The 22,260-nt window shown below is 35.9% G+C and overlaps 3 long non-coding RNA genes across 3 annotated transcripts; all 3 read left to right on the top strand.

The window, feature by feature from the left end:
* Positions 1 to 3,880: 3,880 nt before the first annotated feature.
* On the top strand, positions 3,881 to 5,091 carry LOC131804266 (uncharacterized). The gene is made up of 3 exons (XR_009343040.1): positions 3,881 to 4,368; positions 4,441 to 4,488; positions 4,956 to 5,091. It is a non-coding gene; the product is annotated as an uncharacterized LOC131804266 (long non-coding RNA).
* An 11-nt stretch (positions 5,092 to 5,102) lies between these two features.
* LOC131804265 (uncharacterized) lies at positions 5,103 to 11,773 on the top strand. The gene is made up of 3 exons (XR_009343039.1): positions 5,103 to 11,089; positions 11,162 to 11,209; positions 11,639 to 11,773. It is a non-coding gene; the product is annotated as an uncharacterized LOC131804265 (long non-coding RNA).
* A 1,040-nt stretch (positions 11,774 to 12,813) lies between these two features.
* LOC109613996 (uncharacterized) lies at positions 12,814 to 19,417 on the top strand. Its single transcript, XR_009343044.1, has 2 exons — positions 12,814 to 18,497; positions 18,735 to 19,417. It is a non-coding gene; the product is annotated as an uncharacterized LOC109613996 (long non-coding RNA).
* The last annotated feature ends 2,843 nt before the right edge of the window (positions 19,418 to 22,260 follow it).

Raw genomic sequence — 22,260 nt, 5'->3', positions numbered from 1 at the left:
AATTTGATATTTGAAGTTCCTAATGGATACTGCCGCCTAAAACAGAAATTGTCTGTGCAGGTCCACGTCTTCCTATATCCCCCATATAACGGTACCTCCCAATATTCGGTATTTTGATGATTTTAGCGTCATTATTCACCGTAGTAGTTTCAAATTACGTATCTAGAATTCGTAATTGGTACTACAGTCGGTGACACAAAATTTTTTGTGCAGGTATTTTGACGGTTTTAGGTACAATACTCACCGAAGTTGTTAGAAATGTCGTATTTGAAATTCGTAATGAATACTACAGACTGTGACAGAAAATTGTCTATGCAGGTCCAGGTCTTCGTATAGCTCCGATATAACGGTATCTCCCTATATACGGTATTTTGAAGATGCTAAATATACCCGTTTTTAATATGGTAATGGCTTATAACAAACAATGCCTATGTAGGTCCACGTCGTAAAGACCCCAATAAAACTGCTATGTTTGGTATTTTTAAGATTTAAAGAGAATTTTTAACGGATTTTTTTTGTTTTAAAAATAAATTTCCAAGTCTAATTTTGAGTGAAGTTATTTTCAATATTCTTCATTAAAGCTAATCGATCTCGCTTTAACAGATCAAATGCTCCCACAAAGTTAGTCCCGTTCTCAGAAAATATACAAGACGGACAATCTCGCCGACGTATAAACCTAAAAAAGCGGAAGTAAAGGCATATGTCGAAAAGTCGCTTGTGGGTACCATATGTATAGCCTTAGTTGGGTTTGCTTTTTGTGTATTAAACAAATTCGACATTTGAGCCATGTGGTAGCATTATTGGTTGCCGTTCGCTATATGTAAGGACTGGCGATTGTACCAATCGTCCATGTAATCACATTAATCTCTAGAGATTTACGTGTCTACACAAGAACAAGGACAGGTTGCAGGCCTCGAGCTGGAAATCCAATCAGGACACATTACCCCAAGGTCCTAAGAGGTTAACTCTGGTTGAATGTTTCAAGCGCCAACAGCAAATTAAGGAAGAAAACCTGACCCGGTTTTCCTCCACGGAAAAACCTAAACACCACAAATGAGGCAAATTGTACGCCTGCTACTACAACCGGCAGCCCTCATAGAAGCTGTGAATGCCGATCTCCATCATCTTTGCAAAAAGCCACACAAATCTGACTACAAATAGAAGCGCTGGAATCTCAGATGAAATGTAACAATTAAAAAAGAAGCTGCGTTTCGGACATAATTATAGGTTAATTTAATTTTCCGTTATAGGTTGAAGTACCCATTACGAACTTCAAATACGAAATTTGACACACTTCCGGTGTATAATGTTGCGAAAATGCTGGAAATACCGAATATCTCGTGGTAGCGTTATATGGGTGCAATACTAAAACGTAGACCTATATAGGTTGTAGTACGAACTTCAAAAACGAAATTTGACGCACATCCAGTGTATAATGTTGCGAAAATGCTGCAAATACCGAATATCTCGTGGTAGCGTTTTATGGGTGCAATACTAAAACGTAGACCTATATAGGCAGTTCTCTTTCAGGGGTTAAGTACTCAGAGAGAACTCCTGGTTTGGATTTTCAGACTATTCCATTGAAAAATGTGCTAAAATCATCAAAATACCGAATACCGGGGTACCATTGTATGGGAGATATACGATATCGTGGAACTATACAGAAATTTCCCTTTCAGAGGGTAAAGTATTCGCAGAGAACGTCTTCTCTAGAATTTATGACAATGCCATTAAAAATGAGATTAACATCATCAAAATATCGAATGGAGGTACAGTTATATGGGAGATATACGATATCGTGGACCTATATAGACAATACTCTTTCAGGGTGTGGAGTACTCAGAAGGAACTACTTGTGTGGATTTTAAACCAATTACAATTTAAAATGTGGCTAAAATCATCAAAATGTCGAATATCTGTAGGTGCAGTTATATGGGGGATATACGATATCGTAGACCAATATAGACAATTCTTTTTCAAGGGGTTAAAAAAGAACCCCTTGTGTAGAATTTTAGACAATTCCATTGAAAAATGTGGTTAAAATCATCAAAATAAATGTGGTTAAAATCATCAAAATACCGCATATCGGGAGATGTACGATATCGTGAACCTATATAGACAATTCTCCTCCAGGGAGTAAAGTACCCGCAAAGAACTCCTTTTGTAGAATTTAAAAATTGTGCCTAAATTCATCCAAATACCGAATATTGAAAGGTACCGTTATGTGGGGAACATTCGATATCGTGGACCGATATAGCCCATCTTCGAACTTGACCTACCTGCACACAAAATCTGATCTGTGTGTTTTAGCTAGCGTGATTACAACAGAAGGGCAGGGACAGGTCTACATTTAAGAAGGGACAGGGCTAAATCGTCTTAGAATTTTACGTTGAATAAGAATATATATACTTTGTTGGATCTAAAATATTATTTCGATGAGTTACAAACTGAATGACGAACTTAATATACCCTTCATGCAATGTATGATGGAGGGTATAACAATTCACGAAACAGCCAAATTGAATAAATAAAAATACAAAAATAAAATTGTTCCGAGTTTCTACTATTTTATATTTCATTAGGAATGCAAATTGTTATGGTCCACCTACATCGACACTCGTGTAGGGTTCCGGCACACTCAGTCATGGCATTTCGTTCCGGGGGATTCTCAACCCTTACCACCAGCAGCTGAAATCTGTTCCCACACATTCCCCAACCAACCTTGACCCTTTGTTCCAAAAACACATATAAATTTTAAAAGGGTCCCGAATTCCTACAGACGCTTATCTCACGCGAAACCTACATCCTAGTATCCTCTCTCACAAATAGAAATCAGCACATCATATTGCTATTTAGGCAATAAAACAAACATTTATTTGAGATTTTGTCATCGTTACTTAACCTATAAATACATAATCATTTAGGATCACAAAAACTGAACTACTTATACCGCGGAAATCAATTTTGTACAGCTGGGAATCACTAACTCATAATAAAAGCTTTTTCTAGACGCGAAAGCCAATGCGGCTTCACAACACACAAAGACATAACCTACCTACCTAAAAAAGCTCTCTTAATCGGTGGACGAAATTTCAATAGTCATGGGAGTTTTTTATATTCGCTAAGGGTTAATCCTACATTCCCGAAATTAAAAGCACCGGCATAAATAATCCTCACAAAATAAAACTTAAGCACTAGGATACGAAATATGGACAACAGAAATTTAAGAGTTAGACTACATCAAGCTTGAATTAGTATTATATTTCGTATTATATTTATATTTTTTCGTAGGTAAAAAACCTGAATTAAATCATCAATGGGCAGCTGGGGAATATGCTAACTAGCTAGTGTACTTAGTTATTCCGTATATGAAAGTTATCTGTAATTATAAATACGTGTATTTCCCAGTCATGCCACCATTGCATCAGCCAAAGGAGGGTTTCATATCCAACTCACACTTTATTTTGCTGTCAGATGTTGGTATTTGTACACGAAAAAAATTCTGCTCTCCCCTCGTTTAGATTATTGAGGAGGACAGTTGATTTATTTTTAATACTTCTGGTGCAAACTAAAAAGAAAAGGAACATAAAAAACCCGACCACCATCAATATTAGATACATTAAATTTGCACAATCACCACTTACTTAAATGTTTTTCTGCCCAAAACATCGATTAAAAACGAACTATTTTCAACAAAATAAACCTACTTTCGAACTTATTTATTTTTGTATTTTTGTAACATTTACTTCTTCTTTTTTTCTATTTTGGCGAAAACGAAGTCAAAAAAAATCCAACATCCAGGTTAGGAACGGCACCTTAATGTCCAGCGTTTTCCCAACTCGGCCTCCTTTATACCCTCGGTCAAAATGTCGGAATTTTCCCTATTTTCAAAAAAAATTCTCTTTTCATAGAAGATTTATTTATTTTCCTTTTTCCACCGGTTCTAATAAATCCTACGATATTAATCAGTGTTGTATTTACTTTACTGTCATCATTCCACATTGGCTGACAATAATACAACCCTGAAGTGGCATCACCTTTTTTTGGTCCGGAATGTTGTACTGACCGTCTCCGCCTTATTTTTGAGACAGTGGCTGATAACTCGGTTGGTGCGACGAACTGTCGACGGTTTTTTAAAGAAAATACAATTAATTGACCTATAAATCACATGCAACAATACTTCCCCATTTTGATTTCAGTCAATCAAAATGGTGATGTTCGTGACTTATTTGTCTGTTTTTGTTTTATATAATTTATAAATTTGCCTAAAGTGATGGAAACCCGTGGTAAAAAAAATTAGGGGGACTTACTGTCGGCCACGCAATAGAAAGGAAATGGAAGAAGTCATTTTCAGAATATGAAATTCAGGTAAGCTATTGGAAAATGTTATTCGCTGCATGGATTATTTAATTTCCTTTTTTTCCATTACATGCAAAGCAGATTTTCTTCAATTTGGAAAACTCGTATTTGCTCTTTGTATGTAAATGCGTACGTATCGAAAAAAATATGGCGTGTTTTTAGGCATGCATACGTTCATATAACCCGTTCATCATTCGAGGCTACGATTCGATTCGTAGTACGAATGTTTTCTCATTCTGCCTCATGAACGCATGTGATGCAGAAAATATTCACACACACACACACATATAACCGTTGGCAACGGCATAATTAGGTCGCACATTGCCGTCGGCAATGGCAGAATCATTTCATGCCACGCTGTTAGCATTGGCAGAGCTGTTTCATGCATACATCACTGTTGGCAATGTCAGAATTGGCACATCGCAAAGGATGTGTTTTTGTATGAAATGTTAAACATTTAACTCACTCTAAACAGCAGGCCATGAAAAAATGTTTATTTAAGTTTATATATTTTTTTGACATATTGTGAGTCAGAGTATTACTTTATATTTTGTTAATGACTATATTCTATATTATTTATGCTTTTCTTTTTTCAGGTATTTAATATAAGGACGGATTTTCCAATGGACATGTTCGGTTTATTAACATTTTATTACCCATAAGCGTTAGTATTTTCGGAGCAGTATTGGTGGTGTATAATCTCTTGTTATGAACACAAAGCGGTTGGCGTGGCTAAATAGGCAGGCAGTGGAAACCGCATTCTATGTTTCAAAATGTTAACATTTGTGGCACAGAGCTTCGCGCGCAGCAGGGCGTTTTTGTCCGGTTTTGGTAAAGTTGAAAAGCTTACCGCTCGCCATGGTGGCCGGGGCATTTCTACCTTTTTGTTCATACTTGATCCTTTTATGCGCCTCCACGATTTTATTTTACTAAGATAAATTGCTTTTACAACGTTATTTAACCAGTAGGCGAAAACGTTATTTACCGATTTGCAGTAATCCTCAAAACTCTGTGTTTCACTTGTCTCTGAAGACGAGGCGCTTGTATCCACATGCAATGTTTGCATAGCCTTTTTCTTTAGTTTTGTATAAAACGTATAACAACATAAACGCAAAAATATTGTCCCGATTTCGAAATAACAAACAGACTTTAGATAAGTTGCTAAGGTTACAAATGTAAAATGTGCACCTAGCTGTTTTGGCAATTTCTCAAATAGCTTCACCGTAAAACGTAAATATTAGAAATGTTATGTAGAAAGCGTAATGTTTTCTTTTCAGAATATAATTTTAATTCTTACAAACGATAAATTTTAGCATTGCGTGTATTCAAAATATATAGTGAAACACATTCTCACAAAAAATTGTTCAATGTTATTCAGGATTTCATCTGTCACCATATTGATTAGCTATTTTAATTTGCACTTTATAATAATTGGCGTGAAACAGTTAAGACAAATCACAAAATTCGAAAACTATATTATTTCGTGTTTTATTTATTCATTATATTTTTTCCCTGGGGAAGTGCAATTAAGAGATAAAATTAGGTGTTAGATTTTGTAATTTATTTTAAGTGTAATATTCACTACTTCTTAAGTTTTAATTCAATAGTTCAAAAGTTTTACTTAAGTAAGGTAGCACTTAAGTTTTAATATATATGTTTTTATTGGTCAGGCTTTATCCCTATATTGTTGTTTTTATAAAAAAAAACCTTTGTTTATTAGTGGAGAACGATGGTAATGTTTTCCAGGGGTTAAGGCAGGGAATACCTAGGTTTCGGAAAGAGCCACCAATCCTCATCAGTTCCCTTGTTTTTTGTCTGGGATATTCTCCCCAGAAGTTATTTTAAAAATAACTTCTATGACAAAAAACATTTTTACCCAACTGACTAGATCGTAAGCTCAATAGAAGAGGAACCAAAGAATTAAATAAAACTAAAATTCTTTTCGAAAATCTTCTAAATCTTACAACCGCACTTATAAACATTTTCATCTTTCTCCACTTGTTATGCTTTCGTTCAACCTGAACGAAGTAGCATAACCATGTAAGTTGGTTTTGTCTGTAACAACAAAAACCCCTTCGTCGACCGTGCCTTGTCTATTAATAGAACAGTGTGGCTTGTTTGTTCGGGATACCGTAGTATTTTGTTGTTGCAAAATGGTCAGGCTTTATCCCTTTATTGTTGTTTTTATAAAAAAAACAACGTTTGTTTATTAGTGGAGAACGATGGTAATGTTTACCAGGGGGTAAGGCAGGGAATACCTAGGTTTCGGAAAGAGCCACCAATCCTCATCAGTTCCCTTGTTTTTTGTCTGGGATATTCTCCCCAGAAGTTATTTTAAAAATAACTTCTATGACAAAAAAATATTTTTTTCCCAAGTGACTAGATCGTAAGCTCAATAGAAGAGGAACCAAAGAATTAAATAAAACTAAAATTCTTTTGGAAAATCTTCTAAATCTTACAACCGCACTTATAAACATTTACCGTATTCACCGTAGTAGTTTCAAATTACGTATCTTAAATTCGTAATTGGTACTACAGTCGGTGACACAAAATTTTTTGTGCAGGTATTTTGACGGTTTTAGGTACAATACTCACCGAAGTTGTTAGAAATGTCGTATTTGAAATTCGTAATGAATACTACAGACTGTGACAGAAAATTGTCTATGCAGGTCCAGGTCTTCGTATAGCTCCGATATAACGGTACCTCCCTATATACGGTATTTTGAAGATGCTAAATATACCCGTTTTTAATATGGTAATGGCTTATAACAAACAACGCCTATGTAGGTCCACGTCGTAAAGACCCCAATAAAACTGCTATGTTTGGTATTTTTAAGATTTAAAGAGAATTTTTAACGGATTTTTTTTTTGTTTTAAAAATAAATTTCCAAGTCTAATTTTGAGTGAAGTTATTTTCAATATTCTTCATTAAAGCTAATCGATCTCGCTTTAACAGATCAAATGCTCCCACAAAGTTAGTCCCGTTCTCAGAAAATATACAAGACGGACAATCTCGCCGACGTATAAACCTAAAAAAGCGGAAGTAAAGGCATATGTCGAAAAGTCGCTTGTGGGTACCATATGTATAGCCTTAGTTGGGTTTGCTTTTTGTGTATTAAACAAATTCGACATTTGAGCCATGTGGTAGCATTATTGGTTGCCGTTCGCTATATGTAAGGACTGGCGATTGTACCAATCGTCCATGTAATCACATTAATCTCTAGAGATTTACGTGTCTACACAAGAACAAGGACAGGTTGCAGGCCTCGAGCTGGAAATCCAATCAGGACACATTACCCCAAGGTCCTAAGAGGTTAACTCTGGTTGAATGTTTCAAGCGCCAACAGCAAATTAAGGAAGAAAACCTGACCCGGTTTTCCTCCACGGAAAAACCTAAACACCACAAATGAGGCAAATTGTACGCCTGCTACTACAACCGGCAGCCCTCATAGAAGCTGTGAATGCCGATCTCCATCATCTTTGCAAAAAGCCACACAAATCTGACTACAAATAGAAGCGCTGGAATCTCAGATGAAATGTAACAATTAAAAAAGAAGCTGCGTTTCGGACATAATTATAGGTTAATTTAATTTTCCGTTATAGGTTGAAGTACCCATTACGAACTTCAAATACGAAATTTGACACACTTCCGGTGTATAATGTTGCGAAAATGCTGGAAATACCGAATATCTCGTGGTAGCGTTATATGGGTGCAATACTAAAACGTAGACCTATATAGGTTGTAGTACGAACTTCAAAAACGAAATTTGACGCACATCCAGTGTATAATGTTGCGAAAATGCTGCAAATACCGAATATCTCGTGGTAGCGTTTTATGGGTGCAATACTAAAACGTAGACCTATATAGGCAGTTCTCTTTCAGGGGTTAAGTACTCAGAGAGAACTCCTGGTTTGGATTTTCAGACTATTCCATTGAAAAATGTGCTAAAATCATCAAAATACCGAATACCGGGGTACCATTGTATGGGAGATATACGATATCGTGGAACTATACAGAAATTTCCCTTTCAGAGGGTAAAGTATTCGCAGAGAACGTCTTCTCTAGAATTTATGACAATGCCATTAAAAATGAGATTAACATCATCAAAATATCGAATGGAGGTACAGTTATATGGGAGATATACGATATCGTGGACCTATATAGACAATACTCTTTCAGGGTGTGGAGTACTCAGAAGGAACTACTTGTATGGATTTTAAACCAATTACAATTTAAAATGTGGCTAAAATCATCAAAATGTCGAATATCTGTAGGTGCAGTTATATGGGGGATATACGATATCGTAGACCAATATAGACAATTCTTTTTCAAGGGGTTAAAAAAGAACCCCTTGTGTAGAATTTTAGACAATTCCATTGAAAAATGTGGTTAAAATCATCAAAATAAATGTGGTTAAAATCATCAAAATACCGCATATCGGGAGATGTACGATATCGTGAACCTATATAGACAATTCTCCTCCAGGGAGTAAAGTACCCGCAAAGAACTCCTTTTGTAGAATTTAAAAATTGTGCCTAAATTCATCCAAATACCGAATATTGAAAGGTACCGTTATGTGGGGAACATTCGATATCGTGGACCGATATAGCCCATCTTCGAACTTGTCCTACCTGCACACAAAAAATTGATCTGTGTGTTTTAGCTAACGTGATTACAACAGAAGGGCAGGGACAGGTCTACATTTAAGAAGGGACAGGGCTAAATCGTCTTAGAATTTTACGTTGAATAAGAATATATATACTTTGTTGGATCTAAAATATTATTTCGATGAGTTACAAACTGAATGACGAACTTAATATACCCTTCATGCAATGTATGATGGAGGGTATAACAATTCACGAAACAGCCAAATTGAATAAATAAAAATACAAAAATAAAATTGTTCCGAGTTTCTACTATTTTATATTTCATTAGGAATGCAAATTGTTATGGTCCACCTACATCGACACTCTGGTAGGGTTCCGGCACACTCAGTCATGGCATTTCGATCCGGGGGATTCTCAACCCTTACCACCAGCAGCTGAAATCTGTTCCCACACATTGCCCAACCAACCTTGACCTTTTGTTCCAAAAACACATATAAATTTTAAAAGGGTCCCGAATTCCTACAGACGCTTATCTCACGCGAAACCTACATCCTAGTATCCTCTCTCACAAATAGAAATCAGCACATCATATTGCTATTTAGGCAATAAAACAAACATTTATTTGAGATTTTGTCATCGTTACTTAACCTATAAATACATAATCATTTAGGATCACAAAAACTGAACTACTTATACCGCGGAAATCAATTTTGTACAGCTGGGAATCACTAACTCAGAATAAAAGCTTTTTCTAGACGCGAAAGCCAATGCGGCTTCACAACACACAAAGACATAACCTACCTACCTAAAAAAGCTCTCTTAAGCGGTGGACGAAATTTCAATAGTCATGGGAGTTTTTTTTATATTCGCTAAGGGTTAATCCTACATTCCCGAAATTAAAAGCACCGGCATAAATAATCCTCACAAAATAAAACTTAAGCACTAGGATACGAAATATGGACAACAGAAATTTAAGAGTTAGACTACATCAAGCTTGAATTAGTATTATATTTCGTATTATATTTATATTTTTTCGTAGGTAAAAAACCTGAATTAAATCATCAATGGGTAGCTGGGGAATATGCTAACTATCTAGTGTACTTAGTTATTCCGTATATGAAAGTTATCTGTAATTATAAATACGGGTATTTCCCAGTCATGCCACCATTGCATCAGCCAAAGGAGGGTTTCATATCCAACTCACACTTTATTTTGTTGTCAGATGTTGGAATTTGTACACGAAAAAAATTCTGCTCTCCCCTCGTTTAGATTATTGAGGAGGACAGTTGATTTATTTTTAATACTTCTGGTGCAAACTAAAAAGAAAAGGAACATAAAAAACCCGACCACCATCAGTATTAGATACATTAAATTTGCACAATCACCACTTACTTAAATGTTTTTCTGCCCAAAACATCGATTAAAAACGAACTATTTTCAACAAAATAAACCTACTTTCGAACTTATTTATTTTTGTATTTTTGTAACATTTACTTCTTATTTTTTTCTATTTTGGCGAAAACGAAGTCAAAAAAAAAAAAAATCCAACATCCAGGTTAGGAACGGCACTTAAATGTCCAGCGTTTTCCCAACTCGGCCTCCTTTATACCCTCGGTCAAAATGTCGGAATTTTCCCTATTTTCAAAAAAAATTCTCTTTTCATAGAAGATTTATTTATTTTCCTTTCTCCACCGGTTCTAATAAATCCTACGATATTAATCAGTGTTGTATTTACTTTACTGTCATCATTCCACATTGGCTGACAATAATACAACCCTGAAGTGGCATCACCTTTTTTTGGTCCGGAATGTTGTACTGACCGCCTCCGCTTTATTTTTGAGACAGTGGCTGATAACTCGGTTGGTGCGACGAACTGTCGACGGTTTTTTAAAGAAAATACAATTAATTGACCTATAAGTCACATGCAACAATACTTCCCCATTTTGATTTCAGTCAATCAAAATGGTGATGTTCGTGACTTATTTGTCTGTTTTTGTTTTATATAATTTATAAATTTGCCTAAAGTGATGGAAACCCGTGGTAAAAAAAATTAGGGGGACTTACTGTCGGCCACGCAATAGAAAGGAAATGGAAGAAGTCATTTTCAGAATATGAAATTCAGGTAAGCAATTGGAAAATGTTATTCGCTGCATGGATCATTTAATTTCCTTTTTTTCCATTACATGCAAAGCAGATTTTCTTCAATTTGGAATACTCGTATTTGCTCTTTGTATGTAAATGCGTACGTATCAAAAAAATATGGCGTGTTTTTAGGCATGCATACGTTCATATAACCCGTTCATCATTCGAGGCTACGATTCGATTCGTAGTACGAATGTTTTCTCATTCTGCCTCATGAACGCATGTGATGCAGAAAATATTCACACACACACACATTGCCGTCGGCAATGGCAGAATCATTTCATGCCACGCTGTTAGCATTGGCAGAGCTGTTTCATGCATACATCACTGTTGGCAATGTCAGAATTGGCACATCGCAAAGGATGTGTTTTTGTATGAAATGTTAAACATTTAACTCACTCTAAACAGCAGGCCATGAAAAAATGTTTATTTAAGTTTATATATTTTTTTGACATATTGTGAGTCAGAGTATTACTTTATATTTTGTTAATGACTATATTCTATATTATTTATGCTTTTCTTTTTTCAGGTATTTAATATAAGGACGGATTTTCCAATGGACATGTTCGGTTTATTAACATTTTATTACCCATAAGCGTTAGTATTTTCGGAGCAGTATTGGTGGTGTATAATCTCTTGTTATGAACACAAAGCGGTTGGCGTGGCTAAATAGGCAGGCAGTGGAAACCGCATTCTATGTTTCAAAATTTTAACATTTGTGGCACAGAGCTTCGCGCGCAGCAGGGCGTTTTTGTCCGGTTTTGGTAAAGTTGAAAAGCTTACCGCTCGCCATGGTGGCCGGGGCATTTCTACCTTTTTGTTCATACTTGATCCTTTTATGCGCCTCCACGATTTTATTTTACTAAGATAAATTGCTTTTACAACGTTATTGTAACCAGTAGGCGAAAACGTTATTTACCGATTTGCAGTAATCCTCTAAACTCTGTGTTTCACTTGTCTCTGAAGACGAGGCGCTTGTATCCACATGCAATGTTTGCATAGCCTTTTTCTTTAATTTTGTATAAAACGTATAACAACATAAACGCAAAAATATTGTCCCGATTTCGAAATAACAAACAGACTTTAGATAAGTTGCTAAGGTTACAAATGTAAAATTCTATGACAAAAAAACATTTTTTTGTAAGATTTAGAAGATTTTCCAAAAGAATTTTAGTTTTATTTAATTCTTTGTTTCCTCTTCTATTGAGCTTACGATCTAGTCAGTTGGGTAAAAATGTTTTTTTGTCATAGAAGTTATTTTTAAAATAACTTCTGGGGAGAATATCCCAGACAAAAAACAAGGGAACTGATGAGGATTGGTGTCTCTTTCCGAAGCCTAGGTATTCCCTGCCTTACCCCCTGGTAAACATTACCATCGTTCTCCACTAATAAACAAACGTTGTTTTTTTATAAAAACAACAATAAAGGGATAAAGTCTGACCATTTTGCAACAACAAAATACTATGGTATCCCGAACAAACAAGCCACACTGTTCTATTAATAGACAAGGCACGGTCGACGAAGGGGTTATTGTTGTAACAGACAAAACCAACCAACAACAAAATACTGCGGTATCCCGAACAAACAAGCCACACTGTTCTATATGTTTTTAATATAAATGTTTTGTAAAATTTTTTCTTTATTTGTTGTATTTGTGTATTTGTAATAACAATATTTTTTCTTTTTAAATTTTGTATGTAAAATGTTGCTTGATGTTTCTGTTGTTTCAGCCTTTTTTAATGTACATTGCGTTCGGACTTAAAATTCGTTAAAAACTGATTATTTTAAAAGTTGCATCGTCACATCAAACCATTTGTGGCTGTTGTCGATGTTATTGATTGGAATTTACCGGTGGCATCATCATTTACATCATTCTGTTTTAATGTTATTTATGTGGGCCCCGAGTGACATGTGTAAATATTCATTAACTATATAGCATAAGGTTTCTCGTTAATCAGTTCCTCGGCATATTCTTGATTGGTCCAGCAAACACGTAGCCCAGTTGCGTACTGTAGACCAGGACATCTCCAATTTCTGGAGCTGTGCACCCATATTTTCTTATGCCGGAGTAAGTGTCCGCCCCTCATTCCACATCGATCGGATTATTTCCTTTTGGGCCAGGGTCAGCAAAGGCTTAGTTTCTAAAACATCTTGTGTTGTCTGAGGAGATGCATATGGGCAGTTCTTCGATTATCAATGTATTTACCTTCAGACTACAAGTACTGTTTGTGCGGCTGGGGAACTTGTGAAGTGGTAAATCCCGCGACTGAAGACCCAGTCGAACGCTGCATACAAAATCTTTGACATCGTCCTAGATTGGCTTACTATGGCCCGCAACATTCTGAACCTTTCGACCGTTATTCGTACCATCACCATTGGTACAAATACCAAATCCCACAAAAAAGCTGGGGTGGTTACGGCCTCTATGTTGAGGGATGCCTCGTTCAACTAAGACGCCCCGTGCAGTAAGGTATGGTGCCGTCGTTGCATCTCCGGCAACGAGTTAAGGACGGGCAGTCGACTAGCAATTTCTTCGATACCCCGACGCTTCTCTCTTATACTGAAAAACGCCTACCTGCGGAAACTCTCACAGGCACTAAGGGCATGATCTTCTTAGTATAGCAGATTTGCTTCTCTGTCTCCTTTCAGGGGGTGCTGAACTGAGGCTTCTGTTGTATCTATGGCCTAGTCTGCTGGGCCTGCGTTGGATTGGGCGCAGGGGTCTGTTAGCGCTTCTTGCTGTTGGACGGGCAGGTGAGTCTGGGCTACGATACAACCCAACATCGATTCATGCGAGCTAACCTAAAACTAAATCTCTGTCTTTGATTTCTCGTTTTAAACCCTCCACCATTCTATGGAGGGTATGTTAACTTTGTCATTCAATTTGTTACTCCTCGAAATACTCATGTCAGACCCAACAAAGTATATATATTCTTGATCAGCGTAAAATTCTGAGTCGGTTTAGCGATGTCAGTCTGTCTGTTGTACTCACCATAGGTCCACGTTTTCGTATAGCCCCCATATAAAGGTACCTCCCTATATTCGGTATTTTGATGATTATAGCGACATTATTCACCGGAATTGATTCGAATTTGATATTTGAAGTTCCTAATGGATACTGCCGCCTAAAACAGAAATTGTCTGTGCAGGTCCACGTCTTCCTATATCCCCCATATAACGGTACCTCCCAATATTCGGTATTTTGATGATTTTAGCGTCATTATTCACCGTAGTAGTTTCAAATTACGTATCTAGAATTCGTAATTGGTACTACAGTCGGTGACACAAAATTTTTTGTGCAGGTATTTTGACGGTTTTAGGTACAATACTCACCGAAGTTGTTAGAAATGTCGTATTTGAAATTCGTAATGAATACTACAGACTGTGACAGAAAATTGTCTATGCAGGTCCAGGTCTTCGTATAGCTCCGATATAACGGTACCTCCCTATATACGGTATTTTGAAGATGCTAAATATACCCGTTTTTAATATGGTAATGGCTTATAACAAACAATGCCTATGTAGGTCCACGTCGTAAAGACACCAATAAAACTGCTATGTTTGGTATTTTTAAGATTTAAAGAGAATTTTTAACGGATTTTTTTTTTGTTTTAAAAATAAATTTCCAAGTCTAATTTTGAGTGAAGTTAATTTCAATATTCTTCATTAAAGCTAATCGATCTCGCTTTAACAGATCAAATGCTCCCACAAAGTTAGTCCCGTTCTCAGAAAATATACAAGACGGACAATCTCGCCGACGTATAAACCTAAAAAAGCGGAAGTAAAGGCATATGTCGAGAAGTCGCTTGTGGGTACCATATGTATAGCCTTAGTTGGGTTTGCTTTTTGTGTATTAAACAAATTCGACATTTGAGCCATGTGGTAGCATTATTGGTTGCCGTTCGCTGTATGTAAGGACTGGCGATTGTACCAATCGTCCATGTAATCACATTAATCTCTAGAGATTTACGTGTCTACACAAGAACAAGGACAGGTTGCAGGCCTCGAGCTGGAAATCCAATCAGGACACATTACCCCAAGGTCCTAAGAGGTTAACTCTGGTTGAATATTTCAAGCGCCAACAGCAAATAAAGGAAGAAAACCTGGCCCGGTTTTCCTCCACGGAAAAACCTAAACACCACAAATGAGGCAAATTGTACGCCTGCTACTACAACCGGCAGCCCTCATAGAAGCTGTGAATGCCAATCTCCATCATCTTTGCAAAAAGCCACACAAATCTGACTACAAATAGAAGCGCTGGAATCTCAGATGAAATGTAACAATTAAAAAAGAAGCTGCGTTTCGGACATAATTATAGGTTAATTTAATTTTCCGTTATAGGTTGAAGTACCCATTACGAACTTCAAATACGAAATTTGACACACTTCCGGTGTATAATGTTGCGAAAATGCTGGAAATACCGAATATCTCGTGGTAGCGTTATATGGGTGCAATACTAAAACGTAGACCTATATAGGTTGTAGTACGAACTTCAAAAACGAAATTTGACGCACATCCAGTGTATAATGTTGCGAAAATGCTGCAAATACCGAATATCTCGTGGTAGCGTTTTATGGGTGCAATACTAAAACGTAGACCTATATAGGCAGTTCTCTTTCAGGGGTTAAGTACTCAGAGAGAACTCCTGGTTTGGATTTTCAGACTATTCCATTGAAAAATGTGCTAAAATCATCAAAATACCGAATACCGGGGTACCATTGTATGGGAGATATACGATATCGTGGAACTATACAGAAATTTCCCTTTCAGAGGGTAAAGTATTCGCAGAGAACGTCTTCTCTAGAATTTATGACAATGCCATTAAAAATGAGATTAACATCATCAAAATATCGAATGGAGGTACAGTTATATGGGAGATATACGATATCGTGGACCTATATAGACAATACTCTTTCAGGGTGTGGAGTACTCAGAAGGAACTACTTGTATGGATTTTAAACCAATTACAATTTAAAATGTGGCTAAAATCATCAAAATGTCGAATATCTGTAGGTGCAGTTATATGGGGGATATACGATATCGTAGACCAATATAGACAATTCTTTTTCAAGGGGTTAAAAAAGAACCCCTTGTGTAGAATTTTAGACAATTCCATTGAAAAATGTGGTTAAAATCATCAAAATAAATGTGGTTAAAATCATCAAAATACCGCATATCGGGAGATGTACGATATCGTGAACCTATATAGACAATTCTCCTCCAGGGAGTAAAGTACCCGCAAAGAACTCCTTTTGTAGAATTTAAAAATTGTGCCTATATTCATCCAAATACCGAATATTGAAAGGTACCGTTATGTGGGGAACATTCGATATCGTGGACCGATATAGCCCATCTTCGAACTTGACCTACCTGCACACAAAAAACTGATCTGTGTTTTAGGTAGCGTGATTACAACAGAAGGGCAGGGACAGGTCTACATTTAAGAAGGGACAGGGCTAAATCGTCTTAGAATTTTACGTTGAATAAGAATATATATACTTTGTTGGATCTAAAATATTATTTCGATGAGTTACAAACTGAATGACGAACTTAATATACCCTTCATGCAATGTATGATGGAGGGTATAACAATTCACGAAACAGCCAAATTGAATAAATAAAAATACAAAAATAAAATTGTTCCGAGTTTCTACTATTTTATATTTCATAAGGAATGCAAATTGTTATGGTCCACCTACATCGACACTCTGGTAGGGTTCCGGCACACTCAGTCATGGCATTTCGTTCCGGGGGATTCTCAACCCTTACCACCAGCAGCTGAAATCTGTTCCCACACATTGCCCAACCAACCTTGACCCTTTGTTCCAAAAACACATATAAATTTTAAAAGGGTCCCGAATTCCTACAGACGCTTATCTCACGCGAAACCTACATCCTAGTATCCTCTCTCACAAATAGAAATCAGCACATCATATTGCTATTTAGGCAATAAAACAAACATTTATTTGAGATTTTGTCATCGTTACTTAACCTATAAACACATAATCATTTAGGATCACAAAAACTGAACTACTAATACCGCGGAAATCAATTTTGTACAGCTGGGAATCACTAACTCAGAATAAAAGCTTTTTCTAGACGCGAAAGCCAATGCGGCTTCACAACACACAAAGACATAACCTACCTAACTAAAAAAGCTCTCTTAAGCGGTGGACGAAATTTCAATAGTCATGGGAGTTTTTTTATATTCGCTAAGGGTTAATCCCACATTCCCGAAATTAAAAGCACCGGCATAAATAATCCTCACAAAATAAAACTTAAGCACTAGGATACGAAATATGGACAACAGAAATTTAAGAGTTAGACTACATCAAGTTTGAATTAGTATTATATTTCGTATTATATTTATATTTTTTCGTAGGTAAAAAACCTGAATTAAATCATCAATGGGTAGCTGGGGAATATGCTAACTAGCTAGTGTACTTAGTTATTCCGTATATGAAAGTTATCTGTAATTATAAATACGGGTATTTCCCAGTCATGTCATTTGTACACGAAAAAAATTCTGCTCTCCCCTCGTTTAGATTATTGAGGAGGACAGTTGATTTATTTTTAATACTTCTGGTGCAAACTAAAAAGAAAAGGAACATAAAAAACCCGACCACCATCAGTATTAGATACATTAAATTTGCACAATCACCACTTACTTAAATGTTTTTCTGCCCAAAACATCGATTAAAAACGAACTATTTTCAACAAAATAAACCTACTTTCGAACTTATTTATTTTTGTAACATTTACTTCTTCTTTTTTTCTATTTTGGCGAAAACGAAGTCAAAAAAAAAAATCCAACATCCAGGTTAGGAACGGCACTTAAATGTCCAGCGTTTTCCCAACTCGGCCTCCTTTATACCCTCGGTCAAAATGTCGGAATTTTCCCTATTTTCAAAAAAAATTCTCTTTTCATAGAAGATTTATTTATTTTCCTTTTTCCACCGGTTCTAATAAATCCTACGATATTAATCAGTGTTGTATTTACTTTACTGTCATCATTCCACATTGGCTGACAATAATACAACCCTGAAGTGGCATCACCTTTTTTTGGTCCGGAATGTTGTACTGACCGTCTCCGCCTTATTTTTGAGACAGTGGCTGATAACTCGGTTGGTGCGACGAACTGTCGACAGTTTTTTAAAGAAAATACAATTAATTGACCTATAAGTCACATGCAACAATACTTCCCCATTTTGATTTCAGTCAATCAAAATGGTGATGTTCGTGACTTATTTGTCTGTTTTTGTTTTATATAATTTATAAATTTGCCTAAAGTGATGGAAACCCGTGGTAAAAAAAAATTAGGGGGACTTACTGTCGGCCACGCAATAGAAAGGAAATGGAAGAAGTCATTTTCAGAATATGAAATTCAGGTAAGCAATTGGAAAATGTTATTCGCTGCATGGATTATTTAATTTCCTTCAGAATTGGCACATCGCAAGGATGTGTTTTTGTATGAAATGTTAAACATTTAACTCACTCTAAACAGCAGGCCATGAAAAAATGTTTATTTAAGTTTATATATTTTTTTTACATATTGTGAGTCAGAGTATTACTTTATATTTTGTTAATGACTATATTCTATATTATTTATGCTTTTCTTTTTTCAGGTATTTAATATAAGGACGGATTTTCCAATGGACATGTTCGGTTTATTAACATTTTATTACCCATAAGCGTTAGTATTTTCGGAGCAGTACTGGTGGTGTATAATCTCTTGTTATGAACACAAAGCGGTTGGCGTGGCTAAATAGGCAGGCAGTGGAAACCGCATTCTATGTTTCAAAATGTTAACATTTGTGGCACAGTGTTTATTTTCGTTTCTGCTTGTGCAACTAAATGGAATTCATCTTACCGTTTTATAATAGTGTGCATCGGTACTAACACCCCATATGTATGTTGTTGACACACAATATACCAAACTGATTTACCTTCATTCCTTAAATCGGATCCGCATCTTAGTAATTTTTTGGAAGAGGAGGTGTGTTACCAAAAAAGAGGACATCCATAGAAAGTTGAGTTTTACAAACAATTTTTTTGTAGTTTTGTATGGCAGGTACAGACTGACAACATATAGTGACTTCACTGTGACGAAGACAATTGTTAACCAATTGTTGCCAAATCACTTTTTTCGTCAAACAAAAATTATTCATCTGTGAAAACCAAAAAATGTGGTATTACGAATAATAAACTGGAGCAAAGATAAAAAACACACAAAAAAGAATCTTGTACAAAAATGTATCTTAAATTGTGGAATTCTGTTTAATCAATTAATCATTAATTAACCTCTTAACTTCCCTCGGCGTATTTTTTTAATATTATGTGCATTATTTTGCGCCTCAATTACAGAAACAATCAAAACCCCGGCATTGCGTAAAAAATAATGAAATAAACTTTCTTTTTGCACAAAAAAACTCTCATTAACAGGATATTTTTCAGAAGTTACACTTCTACAATGTTTTTTAATCATGTGTTTTGTTTTGATTCCTCATTCATTCTTTCTTTCATTCCCCTTATGTCACACAATTCAATATATAATGTTGCCATATGTACACTGAATTCGTAGTAAAGAAGCTAAAACAAAAATGTTCGATTTTGAATTTCGAAATTTCGATACGATTTTATGACATGCCTGTATATATTGCAAAAAATGCGGTAGATTAAAATATACATCTATCTGCTTCTATAACTATAGAATTATTTCGACATTTATTTTTGTAGTCGTTTTTGTTTTTACTTTCTTATATTTCAGCTTGTTTTTATGGTGTTTATTCGATATGATGATGTGTATAAAAAAATTGATCAAATTTTCAATGACAAAATTGACAGAAAATGAAAATGTTCTTTTTTTTTTTTTTTGAAAATACCTCGATAAATTTGCCTTGCTTTTTCGTAATTTTCAATTTCAAAGAAAACAAGCTAAAAAGCAGTAAGTTCGGCCGGGCCTTTGAATACCCTCTACCATTTGGAACGAATTTGGAAACTTACAAAACATAAAATCCTTAAAACATTATGTTAAAATTTTAAAAATACCAAATATAGCCGTTATATTGGGGTCTATACGACGTGGGCCTACATAGGCATTGTTTGTCATAAGCCATTACGACATTCAAATTCGAAACTTGCAATAAACGATGAATAATGTAGCTAAAATCATCAAAATATCGTATATATAACGGTATCTCCCTACCGTTATATCGGAGCTGTGCGAAGACCTGTACCTGCATAGACAATTTTCTGTCACATTCTGTAGCATCCATTACGAACTTGAAATACCACATCTCAAACTCGACAAAATACCGAATATAGGGAGGTACTGATATATGGGGTTATGCAAAGATCTGAACCTGCGTAGACAATTTTTTGTCACCGACTGTAGTTCCCACAACGAACTTCAAATCCGTAATTTGAAACAATTCTGGTGAATAATGCCGCTAAAATCATGAAAATACCGAATATTGGGAGGTACCGTTATATGGGGGCTATATGAACACTGAACTTGCATAGACAATTTTCCGTCTTAGGGTGTAGTATCCATTTCGAACTTCAAATACCAAATTTGAAACAATTCCGGTGAATAATGTCGCTAAAATCATCAAAATACCGAATATCGGGAGATACAGTGATATGGGGGCTATATGAAAACGTGGACCTACATGGCCCATTCGCGAACTTAACCTGCCTACTGGAAAAATAAACATGTGTGCAAAATTTTAGCCATCTATCTCAGTTCATTCGAAAGATATCGTGATTACAACATACAGACGGACATCGCTAAATCGACTTAGAATTTTTCGCTGATCAAGAATATATATACTTTGTTGGGCCTGACGTGAGTATTTCGAGGAGTCACAAACGGAATGGCAAAGTTAATATAATCCATAGTATGGTGGAGGGTTTAAAAATCATTACATTTTTCTTGGACTAGGTCTTATGCTTGGTTTCAGTCTATGTGGTTGTGTTACTGGTTTCTTTTTATACCCTCCACCATACATTTACGTTACATACGTTCGTCATTCCGTTTGTAACTCATCGAAATAATCATTTTAGACCAAACAAAGAATATATATTCTTGATCAGCGTAAAATTCTAAGACGATTTAGCCCTGTCCGTCCGTCTGTTGTAATTACGCTAGAGTCTAAACGAATTAAGATATGAAGGTTAAATTTTGCACAGATCTCTCTTTTGTCTGCAGGCAGGTCAAGTTCGAAGATGGGCTATATCGGTCCACGATATCGTATAGCCCCCATATAACGGTACTCCCCGGTATTCGGTATTTTGACAATTTTAGCCAATTTTTCACTGGTAGTGTCTGAAATTCCACAAAAGGAGTCTCTTGTGAGTATTCTACCCTCTGAAAAAGAATTGTCTATATAGGTCCACGATATCGTATATCCCCATGTAACTGTACCCCCGATATCTGGTATTTTGATAACTTTACCCACATTTTTCAATGGAATTATCTGAAGATCCACACAAGGAGTTCCATGTGGGTATTTTATACCTCAGCACAGAATTATCTATATAGGTACACGATATCGTATAGCCCCCATATAATGGTACCCCCTATATTCGGTATTTTTATCGTATTGTCGGAAAATCCTCACAAGGAGTTTGTGAGCACTTTACCCCCTGAAAGGGAATTGTCTATATAGGTCCGCAATATCGTATATCCCCCATATAACGGTACCCCCCGATATTCAGTAGTTTGATGATTTTAGACACTTTTTCCAATGGAATTATCTGAAAATCCACACAAGGAGTTCCTTGTGAGTACTTTACACCCAGACACAGATTTGTCTTAATAGGTCCACAATATCATATATACCCCTGTTTAATTTAGAATTGCATTAAATTTTGCTTGTTATTGACGGAGCCCCTCTGATCTCAACAACCCCCATATATCGGTACCTTCCTATATTAGATATTGTAAAGATTTAAAAAAAAATATATGGATTTTATGTTTTTGAAAATTTCTAATTCGTTTCAAATGGTGGAGGGTATTCAAAGTTCGGCCCGGCCGAACTTACTGCTTTTTTACTTGTTATCCTTATCTTGGTTGATCCGAATCCGAAAGGATTATCGCATGAAATACGGACATGTTGTCATTATGTTATGAAGACCTACCTACATCTA

Source organism: Musca domestica, unplaced genomic scaffold (assembly GCF_030504385.1).
Source record: "Musca domestica strain aabys unplaced genomic scaffold, Musca_domestica.polishedcontigs.V.1.1 4, whole genome shotgun sequence".
Taxonomy (NCBI): Eukaryota; Metazoa; Arthropoda; class Insecta; order Diptera; family Muscidae; genus Musca; species Musca domestica.
This window is presented reverse-complemented; position numbering and strand designations above follow the sequence as displayed.